At 47.1% G+C, this 11,061-nt stretch overlaps 1 long non-coding RNA gene across 2 annotated transcripts; it reads left to right on the top strand.

The window, feature by feature from the left end:
* Positions 1 to 4,228: 4,228 nt before the first annotated feature.
* On the top strand, positions 4,229 to 10,534 carry LOC138806954 (uncharacterized). Of its 2 annotated transcripts, XR_011366009.1 has the most exons (5): positions 4,229 to 4,455; positions 4,609 to 4,698; positions 9,288 to 9,489; positions 9,865 to 10,002; positions 10,356 to 10,534. It is a non-coding gene; the product is annotated as an uncharacterized lncRNA (long non-coding RNA). The 2 variants fall into 2 exon arrangements; XR_011366008.1 differs by lacking the exon at positions 9,288 to 9,489.
* The last annotated feature ends 527 nt before the right edge of the window (positions 10,535 to 11,061 follow it).

The raw sequence follows: 11,061 nt of genomic DNA, 5'->3' as shown, positions 1-11,061 counted from the left end.
CTATTCCAGAACTCTTTTACCATCTGCTTAGACTTCTTTGGCCCCATTCTTTGTACCCTGCTCTGAACCGTAAAATCCAAAAATCCAAAAGAATCCTAAAATCCAAAGACTCCTTGATTAATCTACTTTATACCTTAAAACTCCCCCAATGTGTTTCCTATTTAGACTCTTAGTCTAGATAATGGCATTGGTATCTATCCAATAATCCAAAGTCCTCTTTTCCTCCACATGAGCCTGGACTGGGTATCTTGATCCCCAAGCCTAACCCAGAACCTGGGGCAAAGCAGGTCCATGCATGGATGGGCGGATGGCTCTATTGTTTCACTCAAATCATGAATGAGAGCAGGTCTGTTTGCCTCAAGTCCATCTTGCCTAATGATTCTACCCAGTATTGAGGCTGAGCCTGCTCCCCATCCTGGTAACACATCTCAAGACTCCTGTTAGGGAAAGATTTTCCCAAGTAGGACCCTGACATTCTGTGTCTTGTTTCATAGTCTCATATTGAATAGGCTTCTAGACCCAGTATCAAAAAGGCTCGTGAAATCTACTTCAGTAGCCCATGAAAGAAAAGAAGACTCCATTCTGCATTGGGGAATTTTAGAAACCAAGCGGTGCACCTCTTGCAATGTTGCTTTCAGGTGGGGACAGTGTTTGGGGTGCTGCGGGCACCTTGGTTCTCCTCCCTGCCTCTGGATATGTTCTGGAGAAGGCACTAGCAGTGCAGTCTTCACATTGCAGGGAGGCAGCTCCACCCCCAGATCTCAGCTGCCATCTATTTTTGTCCTGGCTCATTTACCCTATGTTTTTGGAAAACACAGATAGACATATAACAGCCGTGCTGCCAATACTCACACCTTCTCCCCCTTATGGGATTTTCCCATGAAAGCTGATGCTCTTCGAGAGCCAGAACTGTCTGTGGACGGGGATGAGGACTTGGGGAGAAGCCAGACAAAGTGCTCTCTGATGGGCAGTTTCTTCACTCTTGAGTATCAAGAGCCCACCTGGCTCTTCCATCCCATTGCTGGTGAATCCCTTCTTCAATCCCTCTTCTGATTCCTGCTTTCACTCTGAGCAGTAGAGATAGACTTCCCTTTGAAGAAGATATGGGTCTCTTAAGCCAAGCATTGTCTCCTCTCACCAAAGTTTCTCAGCAATGTGACTGGAGCCCTGTCTCTAATTTTTGCTGAGCATAGAGGATGGAAGTGGGCGTTGGGTCAGGAGTCTCTTCTTAGGCATTGTGTTACTGTTTGAAAATGCCAAAGGAAAACAATTTAAAGGAAGGAAAGTCTTGTATTTAATCTCATGGTTTCAGAAATTTCAGGGCTTGGCCTGCTCTTCCCCCCTCCCCTTCAGCACATTAGGGACTCTTTGAGCTTACATGAAGGCAGAATGTCATGGCGGGAGAGCATGTGGTAAAGCAAAGCTGCTCACCACATGGTTTCCAAGAAAGAGGGGAGATAGAGGCAAAATATATTCCCAGGGCACACCCACAGTGGCTTGCTTCCTCCAACAGTTTCCACCACCCGCCAAAAGTCCATTCAATTTTGATACATCAATGGATGATGACGCGAGCACCCTGAAAGTCCATTCACCTCTCCTCACGGATCAGCCTCCAACATCTTCAACACAGGAGCCTTTGGGAACACTTAATATCCAAGCCGTGACAAAGAACTTGAAGTGGTCAGGCCTTATCTCTTCAAATAAACTCTACCTGCCTTGGTTTCTCTAGTTGGCCTGATTGCCATGGGAGTGTTAAGTCTAGAGACACACATGATCCTAGTTCTGCCTTATAGTGCTCCAAGTACAATGAATGGACCAGGTGTTGCTCCATCAATTGTGAAGAAGATTGCTAGAATATAGGAAGATGGTACTCTGAGAGCCTGAGGGGTAAAATCCCCAAAGTTGCTCTAGAAGTGTTGGCTACCTTCTATAGCCATTGTAAATGTATGTATGTATACACATAGCTATACACACATACTTGTACACACACACACATACACTCACATGGGTTGAGAAATGTCTTCTGGGTTGTACATAACCTCACCTCTAACCCTTGGTATTTTGCACATAAAAGACAAGGTGACCATAAACCAGTCTGCAGAGCCTGGCTCTTGTTTTACAATAGTGACAGATCCTGGTCTGATGGTCCAGCTCTCATGTATTTAGAAAAAAATTCTGTATAAAACTGAAAACGGCAATGCAGTTACAAAGCATGAATACCCAAGGGAGAGGAGAGCTAGAAACATCTCATCAATGTTTTTCTTTTATCATTTTTATTTCAAAATGCTAAAAAAACAGAGGGGTTGCAATTACATAAGTCAGGACAAAGTACATTTCTTTTTTGAACAATGTCACCCTTCCCTTCCCTTTCTCCCAGTTTTCCCTACAAGTTGGGTTGTTCGTTTTCAACACAGTGTGAAAATTTTAACATAGTTTGAAATGCAGCAAGGTAAGCCTCCCAAGGCAGAGATGGGTTTGTCAGCTCTGCTCATCCGCTCAGGCTTCCCTCCCTTCAGCATTTGGACCAAATATAAAAATTACCAATGTGAATCAAGCTACCTAGTACTGAAGTCCTGAGCGCAGGTGACCTCAGCATCATGGAAATTGATGACAAAGTTACTATTATGCCAGTCTCTGATGGGAAGGGATGGAGGCCTGGACCTGAGTCCTGAGTGAGGCTCTAGGACATCACAGATGCAGGGTGAGTGGGAGTGATGGATGGCTAATTCTCATTCAGACAGAATAGAGTGAGCTTTACCCCAGCTCTACTCAGAGGCAAGCCTGACCTGGGCCAGCTCAGACCCCATTGTATTTCTGCCCCTCCCTTGCTGCCTAGATCAGACACTTCTTGCTTTCCTCTTGTGGCAGGTACCACATTTTATGGTAATAACCCAAACCTAATTGGTGTCAGAAACTTTGTAGCCACAGCGCAAGGTTCTGTCAGTCGCCCCAGCTTTATTAAGACAACTAGAAATTTAGTATTTGCCTTAGCTACTGATTTAAATCAATGGGAGCAATTGGGGATTGTGCACTGGTTCTGTCTTGTACCTTGTAGTTAAAGAACACATTTCTGGGGGTTAAACACAGAAGAACGTTGGGGAGAAATGACATGAGTGTCAGTGGGATATTTTCAGGCTTGTTGTGCATGTCTTGATCAAATACCCGAGGAAGCTCCGCCCATTGCAACGTGTATAACCCCGCCCACCATTACCAGGGCAACTCAGGAGACCTGTGGGGATCGGGTCAGTTTATCACTATCACCAGCCCAGAACTCTGTTGCTTGGCCTCAGAGTTCTACTCCTGTATCACTGTGGGAATCAATATTTTTACGAACTCTTTGAAGGCGATGAGGTTTTACCCTACAGGTGGCTTATCTATGCAGGAGTTGGAAGTGGTTCACCATGGCCTAGCAAAAGTCATAGAGTGGGAACGTAAGGTCATGGAACGGTGACCCAAAGTACCAACAATGCACAGGAGCAGATTCCATCACCAGATAGGAAGATTAGTTCTTGCTGTCAAGGCTGCATGTCTGCACTCCTTCCTCCTGCGGCTCTTGCTGATGCCCTCGAACCTTGTTAGGGGATGTGGGTTGCTATGGTGATAAGAAGGTTGCTAACCAGGAGGAAACTGAGTGGGAAAGTTCCAATGAAGAAACCGAATTTTGACATCATACAACTCTTGTCCCAATTTTCTCCGTAAGAGCTGGGCTCCAGGCAATCCCTAAGGTATCACTGTTTGATAGGTAGACAGCATCGGATTAAGAAAAGTTCCAAACTGCTGAAAGGCAGAAATGTCTTTATTTCATTCAGTATCCTGGGGATTTCAGGGGACACAGATGCCTGTGGGAAACCCTCATCATGATAAATTTGGGCTCTGGCTTCAAACATGTGAGGGTGAGACTTATGTCAATCTGGAAGCTTTCTTTTGCTGGTAACAAAGGCAGCTGTGTGGTCTGCTGTATCCCTCACTAGCATTGTCCTGCTACCTCTTGGCTTCCTATGGACAAAGGGGTCTCTTCCAGGAGTAATGACTTTTCTCTTTATATACAACCTCCTCACCTGTACTGTGGAGTCAGATTCTTTGGGTATCTCCCCTTGAAGCTAAAGACTGAGAGCGTCAGTGAGTAACAGGAGTTATTCCCACTGGAACACTGACAAAGTTGTGACAAACGTAGAATTTAGATTCTTTCTCATCCAGAAATCCATTTGCCTGCTCTCCTTCCCCCCTCCCTCCCTCTCTCCATCTCTCTCTCCCGTTCTTCCTTCTTTCTTTCCTTTCTCCCTCCCTCCCTCCTCCTTCTCTCCCTGCCTCTTGACTAGGATTTGATTTCAGGGCCTGATCTTTGCTAGGGGGTTACTTTACAATTTGAACCATGCCTCAGCCCTCTTTGCTTGTTATTTTTCAGGTAGTTTCCCTGCACTGATCTGGACTGATGGCCTCCTACCTCATTTACAGGTGTGAGCCACAGGTGCTAGGCTGCTTTTGGATGCATCTTTTCTTCCATCTCTGACTTCTTCCTTCCTTCCTTCCTTCCCTCCTCTCTCCCTCTAACACCTTCCTTTCTCAGCTTCTCCTTCTCTGACAGTTTTTTCCCTTATGAGTCTGCAGAGGCTCCAAGGCAATTCCCCCAGGATTCAGCGATGAGGAAGCCTGGGAACCTATCTAAGATTTGGCAGACCAGAGGAATTCAAGCTGATGGTGAGAGCACACTATGAAATCTTCAGTGGAGGCTGCATGGGGTGTGTGTGTGTGTTGAGAAGAAGGGTAGGGAATGGACTCTGGAGGATTGTGAAAGGCTTCTTAGAGGTGGTGACCCTGAAGTTGCATGTTAGAAAAGATTTCCATGGGGGTGGTTACAGTGCTGGGCAGCAGGTCTCACACGTGCAAGGGCAGAGGACAGATTGAAGGAATCCTGGCCACTTCTGTCCTAACCACAGAGGCTGGCTGTGGTGATTAAAGTGGAACATCCCCATTGTACTTTTTTCTTTTAATATTGCAACTCTCCCCTGCCCTAGGAGTCCCATTCTCCCCCTGTGGCCTGATCCATCCAGTGGGTCCCTGTGCCCTGAATTTCAGTCTTGGTGAGTTGCCTGAGTCCCTCATTACTAGTAAGTAGAAGGCTGTTTTTACAAGCACAAGAGCTGATACCAGTCCCAGAGCTTGAGAAGACCAAAGGCAAGTAGAACAGCTTTTCTAAAATAAAGGCTCAGAGGCCTTTATTTTTATAGGGGGTGTCTGTCAGTGCCCAAATTTGATTGCACATTATAAAAACTATGGAGGGAGGAAATTTCCAGATTATTCTTTAAATCCCTTTAACCTCGGCAGGGGCAGACATCATCTTGGAGTAGGTGGAATCTTTCTTCCCAGAGGCCTTGGCTACAGAGATCCTGGCCTGAGGTTCAGGTGGGAGAAGGCAAAGCTGAGCTGCCTTGGGCAATTTGAGTTTCTCCCAGGTTTACCCCTGTAACTGTAGTTGGGTGATGGTTTGGCCTGGGGCAGGCAGGTAGGATGGTCTCATTTTGTGGTATTTAGATGGCTATGGCTTGTGTTGGGACACAGGGATGACCTGGACACACATTCACTCTCTCTCTCTCTCTCTCTTTCTCTCTCTCTCTCTCTCTCTCTCTCTCTCTCTCTCTCTCTCTCTCTTTCTCTCTCTCTCTCTCTCTCTCTCTCTCTCTCTCTCTCTCTCTCTCTCTCTCTCTCTCTCTCTCATTCTGTTCTGGTTGATTGGAAATAAGAGTCTCACAGACTTTGAACCACCATCCTCAGGTCTCAGCCTCCTGAGGAGCTAGGATTACAGGCGTGATCTACCAGTGTCTAGCACATGTCTCTTATTCTATAATAGGTCACCTGCGCTTTCACAAGAGGTTTCAAGAGAGAAAGAGGGATTGAGAAAGGAGTCCTCTTTAGGCCTAGGTACAGAACCAGCCTATTACTTTTACTGTGTTCTGTTGTCCATGAGGAGTTATGGGACTTGGAGTAAGAAAACAGATCCGCCAACCCTCCTTTAAGACCAGAGGAGCTGCAAAAGTCACACTGCAAAAAGGGCATGGTTCCCAGAGGGTTGAAGAACCTGGCCATTTTTGCTGATGCTCTACCCCAAGTCAGCCATCTTCCTGGCTCAGTTGGAGCAGTTCAGCTCTGAATTCTTTGTCTAATAAGCATTTCACCATACAGGGTAAGGACAGCAGGCATCTAACTTTTAGTACCCCATTATGTCCAGAGCTCTAGCTGGACTTCTCATATGTAATTGCAGAAGCATTTAAATCATCAAACATTGATTCCAGCATCCTGCCTAAGGCAGACATACAGAGCCACACAGGGAAGGTAGAAACTCTGTGGGTTAAGGGCTTTGACTGAAGACAGGTCTAACTTTGAAGACAGACAAGTCTGGCTTTGAATCTTCTGTTCTTACAGGCTGTGGGCTTTGGGGCAAATCATGGTCTCATCCTGAGATGGTTTGTTATCAGTAAAATTCGGATGATAATGTTGAACTTACAGGGAATTGTGAGGCCCAAGTTAGATACCAGATGTAAGGTACTTAGCATAGTACCTGAGATACCATAGATACCCACTGAATGGTGGCTATTATTATCAATAATAAATGTAGTCTGAAGGAATGTGGACATGAATGAACCACTTGGTAAATTTCAGCCAAATATACATCATTCATGCTCCCATCCTGGCCCAAATAAAATATATACACAACCCATTAGCTTGTTGCTAACTTTCCTTCATAACAGGAAATCTCACAGCCAAGACCAGTACTCATTGGTTGACCCGGGCATGGAGGTAGATCAGCAACATGTCATTCTGCTTCTAGATGTTTCCAAAAGGCACGCAGCATCTCTTTCCTGCATGGCCATATACTCCTCCCCTGCTTTCTGTGTACGCACCCCATGAAAATGGAGACGCACCTGCACCTGCAGTGTGTGGAGAGGCATTGCCCATGGTTGCCTGGACAATTTGCTTTCCACACCTGCAAAACAGTCTTGCTTTCCTTTCTCCAGATCAAAGTTAGTCTTTGCTCTCCATACCGCCCGCCGCCCAGCCCAGTAGGCAGGGAAGACAAGGAGAGAACTGAGCAATTAGATACTCAGCGGCCTCTCTCCCAGGCTGGAGCTGTTTTTAGCTTTGCCTCTCAGGCAGGCGGGCCTGGCCTTGGGGTCTGAGCCCAGCCTGGTAAATTAATGACAGCAGAAGACTGTCAGACCCCAGCAGTGTAGGAGAGGGAGGCAGGGCTGGCTTGTTCATTTGGTGTGGAGTCTACGGCTCTTCCTTGGTCTTTATTTTTGCTGTCAATGACAAACCTGCATTGCTTTCAGCCAGATGTAAATAAAAAGCAACGATAAACTCCCTCTTCATATATTTTCAGTGGAAAAACAAATGGTCCCACATTTTTGAATTCCAAACCACATGCCCATTTGAGACATAAGGAACTATGGAGGATGCAGGGTTTTGGAGCAGTGGTAGCATCCTGAAGCTTCCAGAAGGGAAGTAAAAGCTCCCCCTGTCCCCTGCACGGTTCATGTTGGGGGGGAGGCTGCTTCTAGGGGCCTGGGGTGGAAAGAGTTGGGGTGATGGGTGTGTGGTGGTTACATTTTGCTTTTTAGGCAATAGGTGTCCTTTCTGGAGCAAAGGGCTCCAGGCTGATACAATCTGTTGGCGAGACTAACTCTGGATTTGGATCTAAAAAGACTATAAAGGGGAGTTGGGAGACTTGTTTTCCAGCCTTGTGGGAGTCAGAGTGGTTTTAAATGAAGGGCAGATGTAGCCTGAAGCCAATATCTGCCTCCCCGGGTCCTGCTGTAACCTTATTAAAGAATAAAAATAAAGGCAAGACTTTTATGGTAAGGAAGAAAAGGCAGGGCAAGGCACTTCCGGAGCAGAGAGGTGGGGTGGGGGTGGGGACTCTGGGACCCATGTGAATGACATGGGTCATGTCTTCCAGCAGGTTGCAGGGATGGACAGGAGGGAAGGGGCCCTGGGCAGGACAGAGGCCTTGATCTGACTGTCAAAGCAGGGGCTGGAAGAGTAGGAAGGTGCTCCGTCCTCATGCTGCCTGGCTCATCAGATCAGTGCCACGTTTCCTCCCTCTCCCCACACTTCTTCCACTGTAGCTGGCCAGGCAGCATACTCTATGCTTCTATGTGAAGGGAGGCTGAAGTGGGAGTCTGACTTCCCAAGGTAAAACAGGACGTGGTACCTAAGGGGGGAAAAATCACATGCTCTTGGAAGCGTAAGCTCTTTCTCTGTGGGTTTTCCCATACTTCCAGTAGGGGGCAGTAGAGGTACCAGATTGAGTCAGAATCTGTACTGCTCTCCTGTGTACTTGAGACTCATTTGTGTCAGGGAACTACCTCTCCCCCTTCAAAGATTTGTTAGGACTCTGGTGCAGTGGCTTATGCCTGTAATCCAGGCTACTTAGGAGGTGAAGATGGTGGTTCAAGGCCAGCCTAGGAAAAACATGTGGGAGACCCTTTCTTCATCTCAACCGATTAAAAGTTAGATGTGGTGGCAAGTGTCTGTCATTTCAGCTACACTGGAAACATAAATAGGGGGATTGTCATGGTTGAGGCTGGCTGGGAGTCAGGAATTATCCCAGACTTCAGTCCTATTTCTGGAAGGAGTCAGCTCCTTGGAGGACAGATATGGGAATGTGCTAAGAATCAGAGCAGGCATTGGGACTAGGCTTGGGACGGGGGCTCCTGAAGCATTCTGCCACTGTTCAGGAGCTGGAATCTGGGTAGGGAAACTGAGGCTGCATCCAGCTATTAGAATGACACCTCAAGGGGGTTTCAGTAGGAAGCCCACTGTCTGAGGGACCCAGGATCAGCTGAAGTGGGAATCTGACCGTGAAAGTACAGAGGCATGTTCGGGGCTCAGAACCAGGAGGGCGGGCGGGTCCAGGGAGGATGGGTCCAGGGAGGGCCCAGAGGCCTTCTTTCAGGGTGTGTGTGTGTGGGGGGGGGCAAAGACAGACATATTTCCTTCTCTCTGGTTTTAATCCTCCCAATACTTCCTCCCTAAGTGGTCTTTTCAGCTTCAGTCTCATTTCCGGCAGGCAGCCAGAGCCCTCTGTGCAAATCACCAATCTGACCATAACCACTCTCCCTTCTTCAAATCCCTCCCTTGGCTCCCAATTACTTCCAGGATAGAGTCCAAATTCCTTAATGCATTCTACAAAGCCTTCTTCAATTTCCAGCATTCTTTCTCTTCATGCCTCTCTCCAGCCCAAAGCGAATAGACCAGTCATTGCATTTTAAATTTGCATATCGTCCCAGGAACAATCAATGAGCCACTGCAACTCTTCAGTCTGTGACTGGGCACCTACATCTATGAAGGATGAGTCCTGCCCTTCAAAATCTCCCCGTGTCTCTGCATCAAGTCTTGCCCTGGTACTTGCACGATGCTGAACTGCTTTTGGAGAGTAGCTATGCATGGGCAGAGATGAGAGATGCTGCAACCAAGAAGTGACAAGAGTTGGTAAATAAAGTTCAAGCTTCCCATGTAGCACAGCTTATACCTTCATTACTTTCCTCTCTTCCCAGTGAGTATCACTCTATCAGCTTCCTGGGATGATCTTCCCAGTATTCACTCACACCTATCTTCTCTTCTCAGGGTTTCAAGATGTCTATGCTCTGTGTCCTCCCTGTATGATGGGCTTCTTCTCTTTTGTAACTGGTCAGCTCAGGCTTTGTCAGCAGCTTAGCAATGCTGGCTGCCTCCTCTGTGCTCCAGGGCCTTGGCTCTGTCCTCTGCTCACCTCCTGTTCACATAACCTTCTTTAACTTGCTGATGGGATCCATGAAGACATGGGACTCTCTGCTCTCCACTTATTGCATATCATACCTCTTCTAGGTGGAAAGCCAACAGATGGGTGCTCACACCTGACGTGAAGAACACCGGAAGTAGTAACAGCAGGTGGAAAGGAAAGCACAGAGTCTTCTGTAGAGTTCAGACTCTTCTTCAGGCAAGACATTTCAAAGATTTTTTTTGGTAAGTCCATACAACTCCATCTCCAGTTAAGCAGTTAAAAAACCTGGCCTGGAGATGTGGCTCAAGTGGTAGAGTGCCATCTGAGTAAGCAAGCCATGTCTGCGTAAGGATCTGAGTTCAAACTCAGCTACTGGAGAGAAAATTAAAGCAGGGTGCCAGAGGCAGAGGTAATGACCTGGAAGAATTCCCATGGTGCCTTGGAAAGGGTGGGGGTGTCAGTGGAGGGTAGGCAAGTTATAGGGTGCTGCCTAGAACAAGGGCCCCATCTTACTCCCATTTGTATCCACAGCTTTGGTGCAGACCTGCCTAACCTCACAGATTGCTCTGCTGATGTGACTCATTTCTATTTTCAGCACATAAATAATGTTTAATGAATGAACCCAACTTTGCAGAATGCTATGTAGGAGCATTGGGGAAAAAAATGGGAAGGATCTCCATGAAGATAGTCACAGATGGCGTTAGCAGTGGAGCTCTGCTCGGGGCAGGACGGGCAAGGAGAGAGGCTTCAGCTTTGCACATTTCCGTATTGTGCAAATTTGTGTTATTTTTGGCTATTATAATAAAAAATCCAACAGAAGTGGAACAAAAAGATCCCTTCCGATCCTTCCCCTTCAGCTATGCTGGGATATCTGCTGTTTTGAACCCTCGGCATATACATGTGTGCCTTTGCAGACCTGGGGGTCAGCTCTACTTGGGCTCCTTCCTCCCTGGGGCAGAAGACACTGAGAACTCTTCCCGGGGTAGGGAAAGACCGTCCTGTGCAGTAGACACCTCCTGCTGCTCCAGATCGCTCATCACTTTTCATCATCTACCTTCCTGACTCCTAACTTTATCATTAACTCTTATTCACCTTTTCCCCACACCCCAAAGCCTTTGTTGACTTCATCAGAATAGCATCACTTCCTAGCACATGATCAGAGATGAATCCCCTGTGGGGACCCCTCACCCCTGCTGGGGGGGAGGTATCCAACCCAATGTTACCGTTTTTGTGAAAACCAGTGCTCAGAGAGGTTAACCAGCTCACCTCAAGTCACAGAGCTTGCAGACGGTAGAAATGGT

Source organism: Dipodomys merriami, unplaced genomic scaffold, assembly GCF_024711535.1.
Source record: "Dipodomys merriami isolate MVZ:Mamm:240054 unplaced genomic scaffold, mDipMer1.0.p SCAF_41, whole genome shotgun sequence".
Taxonomy (NCBI): Eukaryota; Metazoa; Chordata; class Mammalia; order Rodentia; family Heteromyidae; genus Dipodomys; species Dipodomys merriami.
Note: the sequence above shows the minus strand (reverse complement) of the source record. Positions and strands in the feature narration are given on the sequence as shown.